The 23,188-nt window shown below is 35.5% G+C and overlaps 1 long non-coding RNA gene across 1 annotated transcript; it reads left to right on the top strand.

The window, feature by feature from the left end:
* The first annotated feature begins 315 nt into the window (after positions 1-315).
* On the top strand, positions 316-17,179 carry LOC104864328. The gene is made up of 3 exons (XR_780850.1): positions 316-410; positions 16,824-16,965; positions 17,052-17,179. It is a non-coding gene; the product is annotated as an uncharacterized LOC104864328 (long non-coding RNA).
* Positions 17,180-23,188: the final 6,009 nt, after the last annotated feature.

Raw genomic sequence — 23,188 nt, forward strand, 5'->3', positions numbered from 1 at the left:
CTGACTCCTTAAGTCCATGGTGAGTCCCGGAGGCAGGAGGGATCCGAACAGCTCCTCTTCAGTAGGCTGCTGCTGCCCGGATAGAGTAAGGTCATATGTGGAAAGACAAGGTGTCCCCCATGCATGAGAGGTTGGCAGGTGAAGGGTGTATGACAAGGGATCCATGAATACACAGCACTGAACACCCGCTTCAGAGGCAGGGACAGCAGGGGAGGGAGTTGATAGAAAAGAGCCTTTCATTGATGCTCACACTGATGGCATTCATCTTGGCTGCCTTCAAAGTAAATTTTGTTTCTCCAGCTCTGAAAGAAAAGAAATGATTGGAACTTCAAATCCACTTGGAATTGGCAAGCCTCAGCGTTCAGAAGAGATACATAGAGAACAGAAAAGACCGTCGTTCTCAGGAGCAGGTCACCATTTACACCTCCTCAGCTGACCCTGAGTTTTTATACCTAAAATGCCCTTCCTTCATCTCCTCTGCAAGGTGTAGACAGTTACCTCTCTCACACAGGGAGCTTCCCAGCCCAAGTTCAGGGTTATTCATGCCACATATACTGGTCACGTTACTAGCTACCTGCAGAAAATTACTCTGCCACTAGAACTGATGCTCTAGCTAATACTGAGTAAAATGCCCAATCAAGAATAACTAGAAGAGCTGGTGAAAAACGCAACATTCTCGTCAAAGTCTGATGAACTCCTGACACAGCTCAGTTTGAAGGGTCAATGTCCTCAGGAGAAAGAAATCTCAAAATGAACATGATATTTTGCCCTGTTTCCCCCTTTGGAGCATTTCTCAATTTATAGGCAATTAGATTCTACAAAAGTAAGGCAATTATAAATACAAAATTCATGATGTTGGTTACCCTTGAAAGAAAGGTAGGATATCTTGGGATAGGACACAAAAGTTATTTTTCTGGAACAGGCTGTATTTATTTCTTCAACTGAATTGTGGTTACATGACTAATCAGTTTGTTATTTTTCCCCCCAATTTTTATATTGTGTATATACACATATACAAATATACACAATATAAAAATTTTTCTGCCTCCTTTATCATAAAGGAAAAAAAAAGTGAAAGAAAACAGACACCAAACTAATAGCTGTTGTCCACAAAGAACACATTCCAGTCCTCAGTATGGTTTTGGATTGCAGCGATTTCCTCCGGGAACTGCTACAAAGTCTGCTTCCAAGATGTGTCTCCAGGAACTTGTGCTGTTCCCAAGGGCAGTGAAAAGCTCCAAGGCTGGAAGTCTCATCTTTTTAATTGTAGAGTTCTAGTCTTTAAAAGGCTGTTAGTCAGAAACAAGAATGTTAAAACTGGGTGTGCAGCCTCATTCTGGGGAAAACTTAAAAAAATATGAAGAAGGTGATGTTTAAGTAGAGGATAGGAGAAAGCAAGCAGAGTCATTTGTTTACAGAATGAGCAATGCATCATCACTCTTACAACAACATGCCTTTAAACATACAAATTTTTAATAAATCTGTGTACATATAATGGATCATGATTATAAACATTAGGATGACCAGGTAAGAAAAGGATAAAATATGATTCCGAAAGACTGAAGGTGGTTGTTGAACTTATGAAGAGATATAATTTGTGAATTGAAGACAGTAAAAAGAAGTAAACAAGAATAAGTAGGGAATACGAAGTAAAACAGGAAGGAATTACTAGAGTTAATAGCACTTTAGGGGAACAAACTCACATAGTACAGATTTCTATAGGAAAAAAGAGTAGGATGTGTTGCAATTTTATACTGCAAGTTTAATGTGGCTTCCAGATTTCCAAAGTCTTTCATATATGTTCTATCCTAAAAAAAATGTAAGGATGGCCTGGCAAGAAAAGTATTTGCACAAAGCAGTTGTCTTTTAACTGGGCAAATGCATTTGTAATCCAGATGCCTCCTTAAATTCAATTCTGCTTTATCATATAAAACTTCAAGTAAGAGATGTAAAACTCTTAGTAGAAACACATGACAGGATTGTACATATGACCTTGAACAATTGTTAAGAAGAATATTGGCTCTTAAATAAATACCTAGAGCAAAACATAATGTGTAATATTTCAGATGTTTACCAGCAACACCTAGGTAATTCGATATCTAACTTTGACAACATAGATGTTGTTTTTGGAAAAGCTGTTTCACTGGATGTAATAGGCATAATGAAAATCACCTTATCTGAATGCTTTCTTTCCTTGAAAAAAATAGAGAAGGATGCTCAAAGTAAAAATAATATGCTGAGGACAATATAAAATACAACACTAAAGTGGCATAAGACTAGACAGAGTCTTTTTCTGTTCACCAATAAAAAGTAAACACCTACAATGAACAAACTTTACTACATATAAATAAATATATATATATAAACATACATGCTCATACAGTGAATTTTAATAATTAATCTCCAAATAGAAAGTTAATATTGGATTTTTTATCTGTGAGATGCGCTATTACATATTATCATATGTGTTCTCTCCTTGCTTTCTTAGAAACCTTAGACAAGGTAAAATAACTTGCATTACTCACTCACTCGCTAAGTCCTTACTTTGTAGATGGCTTTAAAAGGTGTAATAAGTTTTCTTAGCAACTGAAACAAAACTAATTTGCATTTACTTAATTTTTACAAGCACTTCAAATATTTGCTGTAAAATTCCTTAGACAGAAAAAGAAATCATTTTATTAATTATAAAGGGAAAATGAACCCTTTGTAGCTCACTGAACTACTCTCCCATCTTCATCTAACAGCTTCTCCTATAGCTATCTTCAAATTAATCCTGTATGTATTCTGTTCCATCTACTTCTCTGAATGTAGACTACTACTAGCCTAATGCATTCCATATTTGCTCTAGCTAGCATCACTGTAAAAATGGATAATTGGTCTCCTTGTTTTTTCTCCTGTCCCCTTCAAAATGTAAATTGTGAATCTAAAAATATTTTATAAAATATAAAAACAAACTGACATACGTCCTTGTTCAAATAGCAGCAAATGGTTGCCCTAAAATATAAACCAGGCCTTAATATCCATCTGTTTTGAAACCTCAGAAGTCACGCACTATCTTTTGTCAAGTCCATATTCATCCTATGACCTCCAAAGGCTGATAGGAACTAACTTTGCCTAATTTCTCAATCTCATTATCATCCCACTTCCTCTGACTCACACTCTTCTTTTCTGTTGTTGTTTTTTTTCCCTAACCCATAAAAATCTTTCCCACATGCTTGAGGACAGCTGTCTAGTCTCCTGTCTACCAAATTCTCTTCCCGCGGGCCTGAGGGTGCCTCTTTCATTGTCACAACCTCCAGCAGCCTCTTCCTGAAACCCTCCTTCCGTTCTCCTCTGCGTCAGTTCCCTCCACAATCAGCTGCAGTTCCTACTTACCGTGTTTCAGTGTGACCACTGTTAATGTCCCAGACGACGAAATGCAAGTTCTATAAAGAATGTTTTCTTCATGACATATTGCAAGTAGCTTGTTTGGTGTAGCTCTTTAACAAATATTTGCTAAATAAATGAACAATTAAGTTTGATTTGTCTCTCTTTTTCCTCAGTATCTTATGCATATGCTTAACCTTCTTTAATAACATGAAACTGAATTGCAGTACAATTTAATTTCTTCACCATAGACTGAAGTTATAACATAGTCTATGTAATCTTCACTTAAACATGTCACCGAATTCATTTTTTATGATTATGTCATGCTTAAAAGGTTTCAACTGCACTGGCCCTACTCTTTCCTGATTTTACCCATTACTGGGGATCAAACTCAGGACCTTGCCCTTACCAGGCAGGTACAGCATGCATCTCTGGTATTCTTTTCTGATTTTAGAATTGTATTAGTGATCAATTTCTGCAAAAGATACCCCAACATGTAGTGCCTTAATAGTAAATATTTATTACCCTGTGTCTCTGTAGAACAGTAATTGGGGATGATTATCAAAATGGCCCTGTCTCGGTACCTTTCAAGGTGTTGTAGTTAAAATGCTTGCTAAGGTTGTACTCGTGTGAAACCTTGATGGTCTGGAAAGATCCATTTCTAAGACTGTTCACTAGCATTGCTGTTGGCAGGAGGGCTTTCAGTTCCTCTCTGACTGTTGATAGAAGTCTTACATTCCTTGCCATACGGCCTTCTTCACAGGACTTCTGAGTATCCTTATGTTTTGGCAACTGGCTTCTTCCAGAGCAAGTGATAAAAGGGAAAAGCCAGAAAATACAGAGGCTTGTATAACCTAGACTCAGTAATCACACTCAGTTCCTATATTTATTCTTATATCCTAATTTTAACAAGCAACTGTCTTACTCAATGTGGGATGGTTGATGCTCTCTTTGGAATTATTCTGGGTCATCTTAGAAGCTGCTTGGTGGACTCTGTTTTCTGTCTATGAGTCACAAGCTTTCTACATGCAAAATATACTAAATCCTTATCAAGTTCCCCCAACTGCATCTCATTATAGCATGAGCTTCAAACCTACGATTTTATCTAAGTAAATGTTTCAGCATAGTTGAGACTCGGAAAGTCCAATTCCTAAGTGTAGCTCCAATAACACTGTCTCTTGATCTTAAAATCTGTGGATGGAAATAAGCTGTTCTCTCTCTTGTTCACCCCATTTACTGTGGTACGCTAGCTCTTAGATAACACCTGACACACTTCTACTCAGAGAGGGGGAGTCAGAGGCGTACAGGATTCGCTGAAATCCAGACAGATATAATGAAATCTGTTCTCCAGGCTCATGGTTCCATCCTTTCAATTGTTCTTTCTTTCCTATGAAAAGTACAGTATATTTGCATTTCAAGAAGTACTTCATTGTTCTAAAATTACTTCTTAATTTTAGCATTTTTACCATCCAAAGACATTTGACATTTTCAAAACCATCAAGTCATTTTTTATTGAATGTATTGGTACTTTTAAGGTATACAGTAGTTACTTTCATCATTGGGATCTTGTATCTTTACCTGATGTATCTTGGTTCTTATTTTTTCCCCATGCCCCTTCCCTCCCTTCACCCCCTCCACTCTTCCCTATTTACAAGGACGTTGTTTCCATTTTTTCCTTTTTCTCACACTTTTTCCTTTCCCCTACCCTTCCCATGTTCACTACTCCTTTAGCCCTTTTCTTCCTATTTCACATTATTAGTTATACGATTTGAACCTTATTTACACTTTTAGTTTTTCACACCAGAACAACTATTTTGTATTTACAGATGTGTATCCTATTTACTTCATTTATGCATTCAATATGTAGCTACAAATGTCTCTAATTTCCCATTCTTTATGGCTGAATAATACTCCATTTTAGAGAAAAAGCACATCTTTTTTTATCCAGTCTCCAGTTAATGGGCAATTGGGCTGTTTCCAAGTTTTAGCTATTACAAACTGTCACTATAAACATAGGTTTGCATATATTCCTGTGGTATGATTATTTTAATTTTTTTGGAAAGACTCCCAGTACAGGGATAACTGGGTTAAATGGGACCTCTAATCCTGGTATTTTGAGGTGTCTCCATATTGATTTCCATAGTGGTCATACAAGTCTGCACTTCCACCAACAATGGAAAAGCGTTCCTTTTTCTTCAGAACCCTGCCAGCATTTGTATTGATTAATTTCTTGATAGCAGCCATTCTTTCTGGGATGAAGTGGAATCTCAGTGCTGTTTTTATCTGCATCTCTTGAATGACCAGTGATTTTTGAACACTTTTTTCATATATTTATTTGCTGGTTTTACTTTTTTGTCTGAGAAATGTCTGTTCATTATAGATGCCCATTTTTGAATTGGGTGTTTGTATTTGGGGGTCTGATTTTTTTTTTTTTTTTTTTGAGTTCTTTAAGTATTCTAGGTAGCGGACCTTTATCTGGGGAGCAGCTGATAAAATTTTTTACCCACATTGTAGGTTGTCTCTTAGCTCTGTTGGTGGTTTCTCTTGAAGTGCAGAAACTTCTTAATGAGGTGAGATCCCAATTGTTGATTCTTTGTGCTACTTTTTATGATACTGAGGATTTGTTCATAAAATCTTTCCCTATGTCAATGTTTTTGAGAGTTCTACCTAACTTATCTACCAGCAAGTTTAGTGTTTCTGTTCTAATATTTAGATCTTTAATCCAATTTAATTTTAGTTTAGTGAATGTTGGAAGATATGGGTCTAGTTTTAATCTTTGGCAGGTTAAAATCCAGTTTTTCCAGTACCATTTATTAAAGAGGCTATCTTTCCTCCATTTAGGATGGTTGACTCCTTTGTCAAAGATGAGGTGGCTGAGTGTGTCTGGAGTTGTTTCTGCATCTTCTAGTCTATTCCACTGATCCTTGGATTTTTTTTTCTTTGCCAGTACCATGCTGTTTTTATCACAGTAGCTTTGCAATTTGGTTTCAAGTTGAGGATTGTGATACACCCTGCCATGTCTCTGTTACCTAGAATGGCTTTTGCTATTCCAGTTCTCTTCTGATTCCAAATGATTTTTGTATTGTTTTCTCTAGTTCTGTGAAATATACTTTTGGGATTTCAATTGGGATTGCACTGAATCTGTATAGCAGTTTTGGAAGGTTGGCCATTTTCACTTTGTTGGTTCTTCCTACCCAGGAACAAGGGATGTCTTTCCATTTTCTTATATCCTCTTTGATTTCTTTTTTCAGTAATTTTTTTTGTAATTTTCAGTGTAGAGGTCTTTTGCTTCCATTGTTAGATTGATTCCTAGATATTTCATTTATTGGGAATGCTATTGTGAAAGGAATTGTTTCCCTAATTTCTCTCTCAGTGAGACTGTTATTTGTGTACAAGAAGGCTGTTGATTTTTGAGTGTTGACCTTGTATTGAGCTACTCTGCTGAAAGTGTTAGTTAAGTCTAGAAGTTCTTTTGGCAGAGTTTTTTGGATCTTCTATGTAGAGTATCATATCATCACCATATAATGACAATTTAACTTCTTCCTTTCCTATGTTCATTGCTTTTATTTATTTCTCTTCTCTAATTACTGTGGCTAATATTTCCAGAACTATGTTGAACAGGAGTGGTGATAGTGGTCATCCTAATCTTGTGCGTGATTTTAGTGTGAAGGTTTTCAGTTTTTGAGCATTTAATATGATATTGGCTATTGGTTTTTCATAGACAGCCTTTAACAAGCTGAGATAAAGACTGTCTATTCCAATTTTTTGCAGAGTATTTATCATGAATGGGTGATGAATTTTGTTGAATGCTTTTTCTGCATCTATTGAGATGATCATATGTTTTTTGTCCTTTGCTCCTTTAATATAGTGTATTACATTGATTGATTTGCATATGTTGAACCATTCCTGCATCCCTGGAATAAATCTGACTTGGCCAAGGTGTATGATCTTCTTGATGACCCTCTGTATTCTGTTTGCCAGTATCTCATTATGAATTTTTGTATCTATGTTCATTAAGAAGATTGGCCTGTAGTTCTCTTTTCTGGTTGGGTCTTTCTGGTTTTGGAATCAAAGTAACACATGCTTCCAGGAAGTATTGCTTCCCTTCCAATTTCATTGAAAAATTTAAAGACTAGTGGCAATAATTCTCCTCTAAAAGTTTTGTAGATTTCAACAGTGAAGCCATCAGGACCTGGGCTTTTCTTTGTTGGTAAATTTTTAATTACATTTTCAATTTCACTGACTGTAATTGGGGTTTTTAGAATGTTTTTATGTTCATTCAACTTCAGTAATTCATACATATCTATAAATCTGTCCATTTCTTTTATGTCTTTCATTTTATTAGCATACAGGTTCTCAAAGTAGGTACTGGTGAGCCCCTAAATTTCTGCTGGATCTGTTGTGACTTTATCTTTTTCATTTTTATTTGCTTGGATTTGAGCCTTTTCTTTTCCTTTTTTGACAAGGTTGGCTAAGGGTTTATCAACTTTATTCTTTTGAAAAACTCTTCAATTTGTTAATTTTTTTGTATTGTTCTCTTAGTCTCCATTGCATTGATTTCTGCTCTGATCTTTATAATCTCCTCCCCTGCATGAGCTTTGGGTTTGTCTTGCTCTTTTTCTAGGAGCTTGAGGTTCACCGTTAGGTTGTTCATTTGAGTTCAATTTCATTTTCTATTGCGGGCATTCACTGCTAAGACTTTTCCTCTTAGAACTGCTTTCATTGTGTCCCATAGATTCCTGTATGTTGCATTAGCATTATCATTAAATTGTGAAAACTGTCCAATTTCTTTAATTTCCTCTGTGACCCATGGGTTGTTCAGGAGAGTATTATTCAATTCCTTTGTGTTTTTCAAGTTCTTATAATATATTTTGCTATTCATCTCCAGTTTAATTGCATTGTGGTCTGCTAATATACATGGGATAATTTAAATTCATTTTCACTTACTGAAACATGTTCTTTGAACTAGTATGTGGTCTATTTTGGAGAGTGACCCATGTGCCACTGAAAAGAATGTATGTTCTGATTATGTGGGGTGAAACACTCTGTAGACATCTATTAAGTCCATTTGTTCAATAGCTTGGTTGAGTTCTAGTATTTCGTTGTTGATTTTTTGTGTAGATGATCTATTTGTGACAGTGAAGTATTGAGGTTCCCCATACGATTGTATAAGTGCTTACTTGCTGATTCATGTCCTTTAATATTTGTTTGTATAGTTGGGGACATTAGTGTTTGATATATTGGGAATTATTGGACTCGGCACCTTGCACTTGTGAGGAAGGCAGTGGCACCATGGAGCTAAATCCCTGGCCCTGGGGCATACATATTTATGATTGTCATCTCTTCCTCTTGGATTGTTCTCTTTATAAGGATGTAGTGACCTCCTTTGTCTCTCAATTAGTTTTAGCTTGAAATTTACTTTGTCTGAAAATAAGATACCTATTGCTGTCTTTTTCTGGGTTCCTGTTGCACAGAGACCTGTTTTCCATCCTTTTACTTTTAGCCTATGAGTTTATTTGGAACTCGATGTTTCTTGTATACAGCATATTATAGGATTTTGCTTCTTGATCCACTATACCAATCTATTGCTTTTGATTGGTGAATTGAGGCCACCAAAATTGATGGTTATAACTGATATGCATTGACTTATCATTGTCATGTTATTGTCCTGTTTTTGGCTCTTTTAAATCTCCCCCTCCCTTTAATTTCTTGCCTTGCAAAATGGATTTGCTGTGTTTGATCCTCATGGGGTTATGATCTTTTTCAAGGATATTGTTTGTAATTGGTTAGAGTGTTGGTTTGGTATTCATGAAATTTCTCAGGTGTTCTTTGTCATCAAAGTAAGTATCTTATTTCCCCATCAATTTTGAAAGATTCTTTTGTGGGATACATCAGTATAAGTTGGAGTTTGTTTTCTTTTGGGACTTGAAATACCTCACTCCAGGCTGTCCTTTACTTGAGAGTTTGTGTCAAAAATCTTCTGTGGTTCTGATGGGATTTCCTTTGCATGTGATTTATTTCTTTTCTCTAACTGCTTGTAGTGTTTTGCTTTTCTGTGATCTTGATTATTATATGTCTAGGGGCAGATTTTTTTATCATGGCTAGTTGGAGTCCTATATGCCTCACTTATCTGTATGTCAAATTATTTTTGCTCTGTTTGGGAAGTTTTCTGTCATTAATTCTGTGAACAGTTTTTTATGTCATTTGTACTTTGTCCTGCTTTTTCATGGACTCCTATCAGTCCTATATTATTCTTCTTTGCATCATCTAGGAACTGTTGGATTGATTTTTTATGACCCTTACTATTTTTAAGAGATCTCTCCTTTAATAATCACTGACCACCATTCTGTCTTCTATATCTGAGATTCTGTCTTCACATTAGCTCAGTCTTTTTTATTTAATTATTTATTATTATTATTATTATTATTATTATTATTATTATTATTATTATTATTATTACTAGTAGTAGTAGTAGTAGTAGTACCAGGAATCAAACTCAGGTCCTTGAGATTGTGAGGCAGGTGGTGGAACCACTGAGCTACATCCCAGGTGCTCAGTCTGTCTTTGAATACTACTCTAATTTTCTTCTCTTCAAGTTTCATTAATCTATTTTAGAAAACTTTTTCTCAGCTCTCCTGTGATTTAAATATGATAACTTACTACCCCTGTTTTCCCCTCCATTGTCAAGTATAATGCTGAGTGAACTAGATTTCATCTTAAAAATTTGGAATGTACAAACAAAATTTCTTTCAGCGTCCTTCCAAATATGTTGAATACTTGGACTCTGAAATCATGAAGTTCCAGCCTAAATTAAGAAAAAGCAGAGACTGTTGGCAGCTAGCAGAAGACAAGTTCAATCAGAGACATTCTGCTTCATCTAACTTATAGTAAAGTGACTTGCATAATAAAAAACACAAAAACATTTGCTGGGAATATTGTTAAGCTATCAAAACAGCCAGCCTTGATGGGCCAATATCTCTGTAAGAAAAGGAACTTATTGAGGTAAACATGATACACTATGGTTCTTTTTGCCTAAATCTATTTGCTGATTCATAAGAAACATTGGTTGACAGACTTAAAAAATCAAGAAATATTTACTAAGAAGTATTGACACTGAGCACAGCCATCTCAAAAGTGGGAGAGGAAAACGTTGACATTCAGTGCCAGCAAGGCAGCTCAAGACTGAGAGACCAGTACTTTGGTGGGAAGAGAAAATCAGAGAATCTGAGCTGCTTCTACCTTGAAATATTTGTCATTCATCAGTGAAGCTGATTGAAAATCTGAGGAATTGAGCATAAAACAGTTGCTAAGAACCTAAAAACCTGAATTTATTTCACAATAGAACAATTATTTTCCTAAGTTTTCTAATCCTTCTTTCTACTTGATCTAGCCTGTTAAACCTTTCTTATTGAATTTTTTAGTTCAGTTATTACATGTGTTAAGTCTATGACTTCTGTTGGTGCTTTTTGATATTTCCTATATGTTACAGTTTTCAATATTTTTCATGCATTGCTCTCCTTACATGAGTAAACATACTTATGCTTGTTCTTTTGAATTTTCTGCCAGATAGATCACATACCTTTCATTATGGTTGACTTCTGGCTTTAACTTGTTCTTTTATTTGAACATGTTTCCATGTTTCTTAATTTTTCTTAACTGTGTTCATTTCTGCTTATTAGAAAATCACCTCTCATAGTCTGACACACATAGTTAAAGCAACTTAGCATGTCTTTTGGATGAAGAGTACATTACCGAAGATGCTCAGATTTTCTCAGGGAAACCATAGCATTTAATGAGAATTTATAAGACACACAAAAAGAGAGACAAATGGAAAAGAAGAAAGTAGAAACAGTCACATAGATGGTTCAAGTATTGAGGTCATCTCATAAGGAATTAATCATAACTGCATAGCATGGCAAAAATATAAGTGACAAGATTCTTCCTGTTGAGAAAGGAATCTGTACTTAAAAATCAAATGAAAATTCTATATTTAAAAAGTTGTAATTAATTTACTTAAATTTAATCCGTTATAAACCTCATTCAGAATATGTGCTGCTATTATATAATTTTACTTTATAGTAACATCTTACTATCATTTTAAGTAGCATTTGCCTTGTTGCATTCTGAAAATCTAGAGCCATTGGAGCAGCCACACTGGGTTGGTATATCCACAAATGTGTCTAGCAGTGCTACTACATGAAAATATGTATGCTCAACAACTAGAGATGTCTACTACCTAGAAGGTGTCCAATACAAATGCATAAAAACATGAACCAGACACAAATTCAATAATCTACACAAAAGTATCTTTTTAAATTGCCAAAATGAAAAATAATATGAGTTTCCAGTGACAGTAGGATGGATAAATTGTGGCATATTAATACAAAGGATTCCTATGTAATGATGAAAGCACATGAAACTGTACAGAATAATATGGATAAGTCTCACAAAAATTTCATTAGGTGATAGAGGCAGGTCTACAAAAGAAGACAATTTACAAAATTCTATTTAAGTCAAGTTCAAATACATGTAGAACTGAGTTAATAGCAGAAGTCTACCTTGTGAAGATGAGGGCTTATATGTCAGAGAGAGAGAAAACAAGGCTTCTAGCCATGTAAGTGGTTCTGTTCATGGATCTGATGATAACTTCACCGGTGAGTTCATTTTATAAAAATTCATCAAGCTATATATATATATATATATATATATACGCACTTATGACTATAAAACAGTTGGTTTACAGAAAAAGAAAAGTTAAGTCGAGCAAGAAGAGAGAAGCCAAGATTCAAACTCAGCTGAGTCCGTAATGAGATCCAGAATGAACTTTTGGCTCCTATTGGCTGCCGTTTCTTATTTTGGTTTCTATGGAGCCCAGTTAATTTTTTCAACAACCCCTCCTTGCCTTTTAAAAGAAATAAGCCATTGGGCTGGAGATTTAACTTAGTGGAGATTTAGCTCACTACCTCCTAAGTGTGAGGTTACAAGCTTGATTCCCGGTACCAAAATAAAAATAAAAATTAAATTAAAAATTAAAAAATAAGCTATCTAAGCAAAACTTGACAGTATTCCATTAATTTGGGACACTTTGAATGAAAAACATGAAAAAGAGTTTGCTAAGAATAACCTGAAAATAAACACTGAGTTATATTTTACTACCTATTAGTTTTAAAAGGCTACACACTCTCAGCAAGATTCTGACATATGTATATTCAATCTCTGAATAATACATTTTGTAAGAAAACAGCATCACAGCAAAATTCGGTGGGTATTTTTTTTTCAAACAATTGTAATTTCTTTTAAAGGGCAGATTAGCTAAAGTAAATTTAACTAAAAATTACTCCATTATCTGAGCTCTTTTCATTTGAAGAATTTTGAAATGACTCAAATAAGTACATGTTGCATTGCCCAAACTCACAAAAGAATTTATGCAGATTCATTTCTAAAATAAAACAAAAACGGTGTTAAGAAAACATATAAACTGCAGATTGGAAGACACAAAAACAATTCCAGACGTACTCAGCTACCTCAATTTTGACAAAGGAGCTGACCATACTCAGTGAGGAAAGATAGCCTCTTCAATAAATGGTGTTGGGAAAAGTGGATCTCAACCTGCCAAAGATTAAAATTGGACCCTTATCTTTCACCATGCACTAAATTAAAATCCAAGTGGATTAAAGATCTAAATATTAAAACAGAAACACTAAACTTACTGGAAGATAAGTTGGGCAGAACTCTGGAAGACATTGGCATGGGAAAAGATTTTATGAACAAATCCTCAGTAGCACAGGAACTAGCAGAAAGAATCAACAACTGGGATCTCATCTTATTAAAAAGCTTCTGCGCTGCAAAAGAAATCATCAACAGAACTAAGAGACAACCTACAATGTGGGAAAATTTTTTTTACCAGTTTCTCCTCAAAGGACTATTATCTAGAGTATATAAAGAACTCAAAATAATCAGCCCCCCAAATATAAAGACCCAATTCAAAAATGGTCATCTGAAATGAACAGACACTTCTCAGACAAAGAAATAAAAGCAGCAAGTAAATATATGAAAAAGTGTCCCACATCACTGGTCATTCGAGAGATCCAGATGAAAACAACACTGAGATTCCACTTCACCCCACAAAGAATGGCTGCTATCAAGAAATCAAACAATAACAAATGTTGGCAGGGTTGAGGGGAGAAAGGAACCCTTCTCCATTGTTGCTGGGAGTGCAGACTGGTGCAACCACTGTGGAAATCAATATGGAAATACCTCAAAGAGCTGGGACTAGAGGTTCCATTTGACCCAGCCATCCCTCTGTTGGGTATCTTTACAAAAGAACTAAAAGAATCATATCACAGTGATGTATGCGCACCCATGTTTATAGCAGCACAGTTTGTAATAGCTAAAGCTTGGAAACAGCTCATCTGCCCATCAGTTGGAAATTGGATAAAGAAGATGTGGTTTTTCTATTAAATGGAATATTACTCAGCCATAAAGAATGAGAAATTAGATTTATTCATAGGAAAATGGATACATATTGAGGATATACTCCTAAGTGAAATAAATAAGGAATACATGTGTATATACTGAATAGTTTTTCTGGTGTGAATAAACTGTAATAGTACATAAGATCCTAATGACATGACTGACATTGTGAAATGGGAAGAAAAGGTCTAAAAGTGTAGGGAAGGTGGGATGGGCAGGTGAAGGATAATAAGGAAAAGAAAAAATGTGAGAAAATAAAAAGATGGAAATAAAGTGGTCATAAATGGGGAGGGGAGGAGGGGGTGAAGGGAGGGCAGGGACAAGGGGAAAAATGAGAACCAAGACCTGTCATGTAGAGGTACAAGATCCTAACAATGAATGTAACTGTACTGTATCCCTAAAATGTACCAATAAACTCAATTAAAAAGAAAAAATATAAACTAGGTAAGAGGTTAAAGTGTCTAGATTTATGTGTTTGTGATACCAGGCTATTAGTGGTGACATTTAATAAGTTCTTGGCTCCTGAGGATTTTGAAAGTCAAATGATCTACTGTCTTCAACTATATTTGGTCCCATATTTATATGGATAATTTTATCAATGCTTTCAGTTCATCGAGTGTATCTGAGGTAATCATGACTTATGTGGCTTTAATACAGCCAATTATATTGGCAAATCACATTCATTTTGGCTTCAGTAGTTACAGCAGCCCAACTCCAGCAAGAAATGAAACCTTGTGAAAGCACTGCTAAGTTGGCATTTTTGAACAGCAGATTGTTTACTTTGTAAAAGATTTTAGGCTGCTGAATAGTAAGAAGCTTACTTTTGCTTATTATTAATTTAACATTTCAAAGCATCTATTCACAAGATTCTATTTAATTAAATATTAATGTGCAAATATTTAAGATAGTTCCACAAACAGTATCTGTATCCATTCTCAAAAACTGTACCAAAAATGAGTAGATTCTATGTTTACATTTTCAGAATTTTGAAAACTTTGTCTATGGAAGTGGTGTTCGTAGTGGACAAACCAGGACTGGATCATAGATATTTTCCCTTCCTATAAAGTCTTATCATCAGAAGATAGTATTTCTATGTACTACCAAGAATCACAAATAATTTGGATCTTGTTGCTTTATAAGGATGAACTTTTCTATATGTAGCTCACATCTGTTGCAAAATAAAACATGTTATTAAAACATTTTAATACAAAATTTTACTCATATTAACCATTTCATCATTGAAATTTATAATCTTATACACATGTATCTTTCCACTCAGAAGGAGGACAAAATTAATATTCTCTACATAGATGGTAGATTGTTTTCATTTGCTTTATTGGTGGTCATGACAAAGAACACCGAACTGTGAAATTTCTATATATGTACAGAATGAAGGACTGTCAGATGCCCCTAAGGTTCATAGACTGAAGAATATTTAAGATTTATATGTTGGTTATTTCTCTTAAGATTTTTTTCTCCTAAAACACTTGGTCTCTGAACCAGGCTTTCATTTGCAACTGTCCTTAGCCAGCCCTTTGTTTTCACCTCTCTGTGCTTTCCATTAAACAATTCCTTCCTAATCATGTTACACTAGGAATACAATGACAGGGGAAAATATGTTAAACAACAATGTTGATAAAAAATAAAATTTTTCTTTGAGAAAGGAGACCACATCTCCATATGAAATTGGACAACAATGAGTTAACTGTGTTACTAGGGAATATTGGGTTAACTGTGTCGTTAGGCAGCTATGCGTTAACTAGGTAACTCTCCACACAGTGCACCTGAGTAGCCATGACAACTTCTGTAATCTGTCACTAAAGGCGCATAAGGGACTTGGAAAGCCCTGCCAGAGCTCTTTGCTCTCACCCTCTCCACTGCTCTGCTTTGAGTAAATCCTGCTTGCTCTATTCCCAGGGAAACTGTGATGGAATTAAGCTTTGTAGATGTAAAAAGAGGTGTATAAGGAAAGAAGCATGAACTTCCATTCAAGGCTCTTGAGACTGACAGCAGTCACTCGCTGAACCGCCAGCATCATTAAGAGTCTCTTTGGCTGCAATCTTGGTGTTAAAGAGTTGTTTGTTCAGGGTCTTCACTGTTTCCTGCTTCATCTTTAATGCAAAGAGCCCAATTCTGAAAGGAATATTTTGCTCAACATTTAACTACTTTGACTTTCTACTTTCCTCAAGAAGCTTTCTCTAGCATGTACAGTTGCACATGCTCCTCACTAAACTTGGTCTACCTTATATTTCAGTTATTTATATCATCCATCTTGCTCACCCGATGTTTCAGCACTCAAGGGCAGAGTTCTTTCTTGCTCACTTTTATTTGTGGCATTGTATCTAGAAAGAAACTTTAATAAAGGCTTCATGGCTAAGCCTACTGAGCAAGTCCATAGAAGGTTGTCTTTGTTCTCTCCTAACATTTGCCATCTTCACTCACATTCTGTCATTTCCTTTGCAGGCCTCTGGCTTGGTGTTTCGCACCAGTCAGTTAGAATGACTCGAACCCTTACCAGTTGGGAAGTTGGTGGAAGCAGTGGGGAGTAAGTCTGGAAAGACAGAAATCATCCACCTTGAAATTTTTAAAGACTGGCCAATCACAGGAAACTGTAACTGTGCCATATCTGAGTGGATTTTTAACCTCCTAAAATGGGTCTCTTTTCCTAGTCACAAAAGCCAAGGTAAACTATTAAATTCCACAATTACAGGATGAAAAACTAAAAACAGCATAGCCTTGGGCAAGAAGTGAGCATCCCCGCACTCTGCTCTCATTAGTGAGGATAAATGTGTCATCTCTGGGTGACCCATTCCGCATGCTTTATTTGTGTATTAATTAAAAGGAAAGCTTGGTGGTAGCATGAATCTATATGACAGAAAGCCGTGCAGTTCCTGAACTTCACAAATAGTGTTAAAAAGCAGTTTTAGGGTCTAATTAAAAAGGCTTGTATTTCAGTCTAACAGCATAAGTATTCCTGGCCCCAGGTCCGCAGCACTGCTCCGAGACACCAGCAGCTATCAGAACCCTGGTTTTTGGATGGGAATTGAAGAGCAGAGGGAGGAAGGGAAGTCTTTCAAGAAGGAAAGGATTTCCATTGTTTCCAGGAAACTGCTAAAATATGTGCATGTATGTACGTGTTTTCTGAGCATTTTTCACACATTTTTAAGGTTTAGTTTCCCACTTGTGATTTTTTTTCTCCATTTTCTGCCTAGGCTGTTCATTGCTAAAGTCAACAGATGGGATCCCCAAATGTGAGAGAACATGATTCAACAGTGACTCCACAGGAAAAATGGATGGCTTACTGCAGATGGGAAGGAAAAGTATTGCTGTACCCAGTAGAAGGAGTGAAGGCAGAGATTTTTGCTATTTTTATTTATTTTATTTTATTTTTGGCAAATTATGGGAACTGATTCACATGTACAATTTGGCAATGTTTTGTTCTTAACATCAAATAGAAGATAAAAATATTATTTTACATGGTTAAAGGACATTTGGGATTGCTTTCCTCAGGACAAGTAGAAACTGACTGAGATTCAGTGTCTTTGAAATGGTAGACACTGAAGTTTCTTTGACACAGAGAGGAAGACACAGAAATTGACAATTGCCCCACTGGCTCTCCTTAGATGCTTTCAGCTTCTTAGTGTGAATTTAGAAGGGTTTTTAATTTTTGGAAAGTGGATAGCGGAGTGCTGTGAAATGTAAGATTTGAGAGCTAAAGAACAAAGCGTGCTTACCTCTTGTGGAAGAAAGGTTTCAAATTGAGACAAAGTCTGAAATATTGTTCTATTCTTCCCATATGCATTATATACTCTCTTCAGCACAGGGCATTTTTATTTTGTTAGGATATGAGTCATTTTGGCTAGTCATTTGGGGAGCTAAGTGCTTTTTGGGGTTTAAATATTTTAATAAGTGATTGGAAATAGAGAATAAGGTGTAGTTTCCAAGTATATAAGATCTCTCCTAACTACTATTAATGTGTAACTAGAATATTTTCAAATGTACATCATCTTCCTAGTCAAGTCATTTTATCTTAATGTGAAAGCTGAATAGGTAACTATTATGGCTCATGTCTAGATGTCCCCCCAAAGTCTCCTGCACTCACAGGTGGGGCTTTTCAGAGGTGGCCAGGTCTAGGGTTTGTGCTGTTGGGATCAAGGATTTGATGCTGGGATTGATTTATGATGCAATGTTAGCATTAAGGGTGTGAGTGCTGCCTGCCCTAAGGGCAGGTAGACTGGATAAGATAAAGGGACAGAAAGAGCTATGGTCCTGGTTTATTGCTTATTGCTGCTTCTACTTTTCTTCTGCTCCATGATGCCCCTCTGCCATGCCACTCTGCCTTGGTGCCAGTTGATTATGGCTTAAAAACTCTGCAAACTGTGAACTAAATAAACTTTAATTTGGGGTGTTGGGTATTTTGTCTCACCAAGGAGAAAGTAACCAAGATAGTAACTACAACTTAGAAAAAATAGTGGTTTACATCTCAGACCTTATACGTGTTAATGGAATCATGCACTTCCATGAATGTTGGCTACCTTCCAGTATATGTGAAATTGGGATTTTTCAGCCATTGTTGAAGTCCCAAATTTCTGGGAATCAGTTTAGCTTCTAATCTATACTTACCACAAGATTTTAGCCAATTAGAAAGGCATTTGTAACTATTTGTTGCAATACTTAAAGACCATTTCTTATGGTATCTGATGTATCCTGATGGCTTCTTCTGATCTTTCAGATCAGTTATATGAGAATTGTCAAATGTAGACAATCCAGGAGCTGGTATATTAAGTTGAAAAGTAAATATTAGGTTAGAGGAAAAGATAATTTTTCCTCAGCAAATTATAGTTATTAGTGATCCTTTACCACACTCAGCTACACCTCTTACACCCATCCTCTACCCTACAACTGCCTAAGGTGTTTTAATTTGATCTTTGTTCCACATGCTGCTCAAACAATGAAGCCCTCTGGTGATAGCAGTAATCAAGGTAATAGAAAGAGAAAATCTGAAACCAGCCTGGGCTCTTATTGTAACTATGTGAAGGAAGAAATGTGGATCAAAGTACATCATTAATCCTTTATATTTTCTTTTCTTTATGATCTTCCCTCATTTCCTTCCTACAAATTCCTTTGCAAGAAAAATACCCTGCCTTGCAATATATTATCTGTAAATAAACCCATTTTTAATTATAGCTGTTTTTAAAAATACCCTCTTCCATGTAACAGAAATAATTTGCTGACTCTGCGTATTCATACTGGGTGTTTTTTTTTTTTTTTTTTTTTTTTTTTTTTTTTTTTTTTTTTTTTTTTTTTTTTTTTTTTTTTTTTTCTTTTTGTACTGGGTATTGAACTCAGGACCTTGCACTTGTGAGGCATGCAACAGCACCACTGAGTTAAAAATACTCAGTCCCTGGGTGTTTTTTAAATGAAGTTTTCTGAGTGAAAAGACTATTTTGCTTCAAAACATTAAAATTACTTGCTACTTGCTATACATTAGAAATTAGTCAATATCATGGTCCCTTCCTTTTAAAGAAAGAATTGCAATCTTAGAAAGAGAACTCTCAGAAACAAAGTAAAATATTGCCAAACAGAAAGGAAAATGAATACTTACTGTGACTTTACCATCTCTCTTTACTTCTTAAGTGTATCTGAAGCAACAGACAAGCCTAATTCACTTTTGTATCTATCACCTGATATCTAAAAAAAGCAACTAAACTCAACTCTGGTCTGTTCCTTTCCCAACATGAGCTGTTTTATGACTGTTATAATCACTGAGAGTGATCGTCTTTCCCATCTGTTTTTTTTTTTTTTTTCCTTTTCTGAAACAGTGCTTAGGTTTCAAATATACTGATCTGAAAATCATTAACCTAGAAAGAACCTGGCCTTCATCCACTCTGTTTATGGGATGTTAAAGCAGTCTCAAGGGTTTGCTAAAATAAACTAATGGCTGTAGAGGAGAGAAACACACCATCTGGCCAAGCCAGTGAGGCTGAGAATGGATAGCCTAGGTAATTATTTTAGGTGAAGCTGTTACAACATTTGGATGTCTTCTTTCTTTGCCCTATGAATCTCTGCAATCTCAATTACAGGTAATCAGCTAGAAGAAAGAGAAATCCGAGGCTGATTCAGAGCACTGATAGTAAATCATTGGATGCAGTGGGAGACATAGGGGACTTGTGGTTTCAGTGAGACAGTGCTCAGTGAAGACAGAAATTCTCTGTGTAGAGAACAGATTTGTGGAAAGAATTATGTGGAAATACATTTTTGTATATTGAATCATTCTATACACTAAGAAATTCAGTAATATAAATGAAAACCCGAGTTGAACACTATTTATGCCCTACTAATATATATTTTGAAACCATGGTACCTGATTATCTTTCAGATTTCCTCAAAGCGAATTTTTCTTGACAGAAATCTCCTTTTTTTTCAATGAAGGAATATTTCTTCAGGAAAACTGGGTTGTCTCTGGTCAGCCTTACTTTGGTTTTTGAGATTTAGACACATGTCTATCCAGTCTCTACTTCCTCATCGCCCAGCTACTCATAAGCCCACTCTGATCGGGTTTTGGCCCCAGACAGCTGTTAAAATAATTGCTGACCTTTGATAAATACAAATTCATGCACTGTCACCTTTCCTTACTTGCTTTCTCAGAATCACTCAGGGCAATTGTTTTCTCCTTCTCAGAATATCATCTTATTTTGCTTTTAGAACATCACATCCTTTGCTCCTCTGTTTTTTTCAGCCTCCTCTCCCACTTTCTCTCTCTCTCTTCTTTTCTTTCCTTCTCTCTTCTACTAAATATGTTTTCACAGGACTTTGTTCATGAGCCCTCTCCACACTTTCACTAGGCATAACTATTTTTTTCTGCAAGACTGAAAAGGTTTTAAGTAAAAACCTTGTACTCTTGAATTTAAAAGAGAAATATTACATGAAAGTGAGATGCATCTGCTTGCACTGAGAAGAACTAGCAACAGTCACCCACCCCACATTAGTGAGTACCAGATTGGGTTCTCTAATACCATCTTCAACTAAACTGGTAAATACCAGAAGTAAAGCAACAGATGAAACCAAATTTTTCAGAAACCAAATCAAGAGGCCTTTTGCAACATTAAGTGAAATACTGTATCTACACAATTATTACTTTAGCTTTTCTTTTTTATTAGTAATCTTATTGGTACATTTTAGATACACAGTATAATGACATTCATCATTGGAGATTTGTACCTTTACATAATATATCTTGATTCTTTTTTTTCCCCCTCTTCCTCAGCCCTCCCTTCAACCCCTCCAACCTTCTCTATTTACAAAGACTTTGTTTCCATTTTTTTCATTTTCCCATATTAACTCCATTCCCTCATTCCATTCTTCTACCCTTCCAACTTCTCCTTCCCCTTTGCACCTTTTCTTCCTGTTTCACATTAACTATTATACATTTTGATCCTTATGTACACTTTCAGTTTCTCACACCAGAGAAGCCATTTGGTATTTACACGTGTGTGTCCTATCTATTTCAGTTAAAAGTATCATCTCAATGTTCATCCATTTAGCTATAAATGTCTCCAGTTTTTCATTCTTTATGGCTGAATAGTACTCCTATTTATTTCAATCTTGTCTTTGTTGCCTAGTGTTGCCTTTATTTTTCTAGGTCTCTTCTTCAAACAAATTTTTGGATTATTTTCTCAAGATCTGTGAAATACGGAGCAGGAATTTCCATTGGGATTACATTGAATTTATACAGCAGTTTTGGAAGCATGGCCATTTTCACTATATGGATTTTTCTTACCAGGAGCAAGGCTTGTCTTTCCATTTTCTGATATTCTCTTCAATCTCTATTTTCAGGGTGCTATAGTTGTTAGAGTAGAGATCTTTGATTTATTTCATTAGGTTGATACATAGATATTTCATTTTTTGTGATGTTATTATGAAGGGAGTTTTTGCTTCAGTTGGTTTTTCAGTGCGTTCTGTTTTTTTTTTTTATTTTGTGTGTGTGTGTGTGTGTGTGTGTGTGTGTGTGTGTGTACAGGAAATCTATTGATTTTTGTGTGTTGACCTTGTATCTAGCTACTCTCCTTAATTTGGTTATTAAATCTAGAAGACTTTTGGTGGAATTCTTGAGGTCTTCTATATAGAGTATTTTGTCATCTGCAAGTAATGACAATTTGACTTCTTCATTTCCTATCTTTATTCCTTTTATTTCTTTCTCTTGTCTAATTGTTGTGGCTAGTGTTTCCAAAACTACAGTGGTGACAGTGGTCATCCTTGTCTTGTTCCTGATTTTAGTGTGAGGGATTTCAGTTTTTTACTATTTAGCATGATATTGGCTGTTGGTTTTTCATAGATGGCTTTTATCAAGTGGAGGTAGAGATCATCTATTCCAATATTTGTATGGGTTTTAGTATGAATGTGTGTTGGATATTGTTGAACTTTAAGATGATCATATGGTTTTTGTTCTTGGCTCTATTAATACAGTGTATTACATTTTTTATTTGCATAAGTTGAACCATCTCTGCATCCCTGGGATGAATCCCACTTGGTCAGGGTGTATGATCCTCATCATGATCCTCTGCATTCTATTTACCAGTATCTTATTAAGGATTTTTGCATCTATGTTCATTAGAGAGATTTGACCATAGTTTTCTTTTTTTGGATGGGTCTTTCTCTGCTTTTGGGATCAAGGTGATGGATGCTGCTTCCAGGGATGAATTTGGGAGTATTGCTTCCCTTTCAATTTCATTGAAAAGTTTAAATAATAGTGGCAATATTTCTTCTCTAAATGTCTTATAGAATTCACTAGTGAAGCCATCAGGACCAGGGTTTTCTTCATTGGTAAGTTTTAAATTTCATTGATTGATATTGGGTTGTTTAGAATTTGTAGCTATTCTTCATTTAACTTTCTTCTGTTTTCCATCTTATTGGTGTAAATGTGCTCAAGGTAGATATTGATGATCCTCTGGATTTCTGCTGGGTCTGTTGTAATTTCATCCTTTTCATTCCTAATTGCACAGAATTGAGTCTTTTCTTTCCTTTTTATGATAAGGCTGGCTAAGGGCTTGCCAATTTCATTTATTCTCTGGGAGACCCAACTCTCTGCACCATTGATTTTTTTTTTGTATCATTCTCTTACTCTCCATTGCATTGATTTCTGATCTCATCTTTGTAACTTCCTCCCTTGTATGAGCTTTGAGTTTGTCCTACTCTTCTGTTTCTAGAAGTTTGAGGTTTAGCATCAGGTTGTTTACTTGAGCTTGCTCTGTTTTCCTAATATGAGCATTCATCGATATGAATTTCATAAGACTGCTTTCATTATGTCCCATCAATTCTGATAGCTGTACTGGCATTTTCATTTATTGTA

The sequence above is a fragment of the Fukomys damarensis genome, unplaced genomic scaffold (assembly GCF_012274545.1).
Source record: "Fukomys damarensis isolate Sample0158 unplaced genomic scaffold, DMR_v1.0_HiC HiC_scaffold_3, whole genome shotgun sequence".
Taxonomy (NCBI): Eukaryota; Metazoa; Chordata; class Mammalia; order Rodentia; family Bathyergidae; genus Fukomys; species Fukomys damarensis.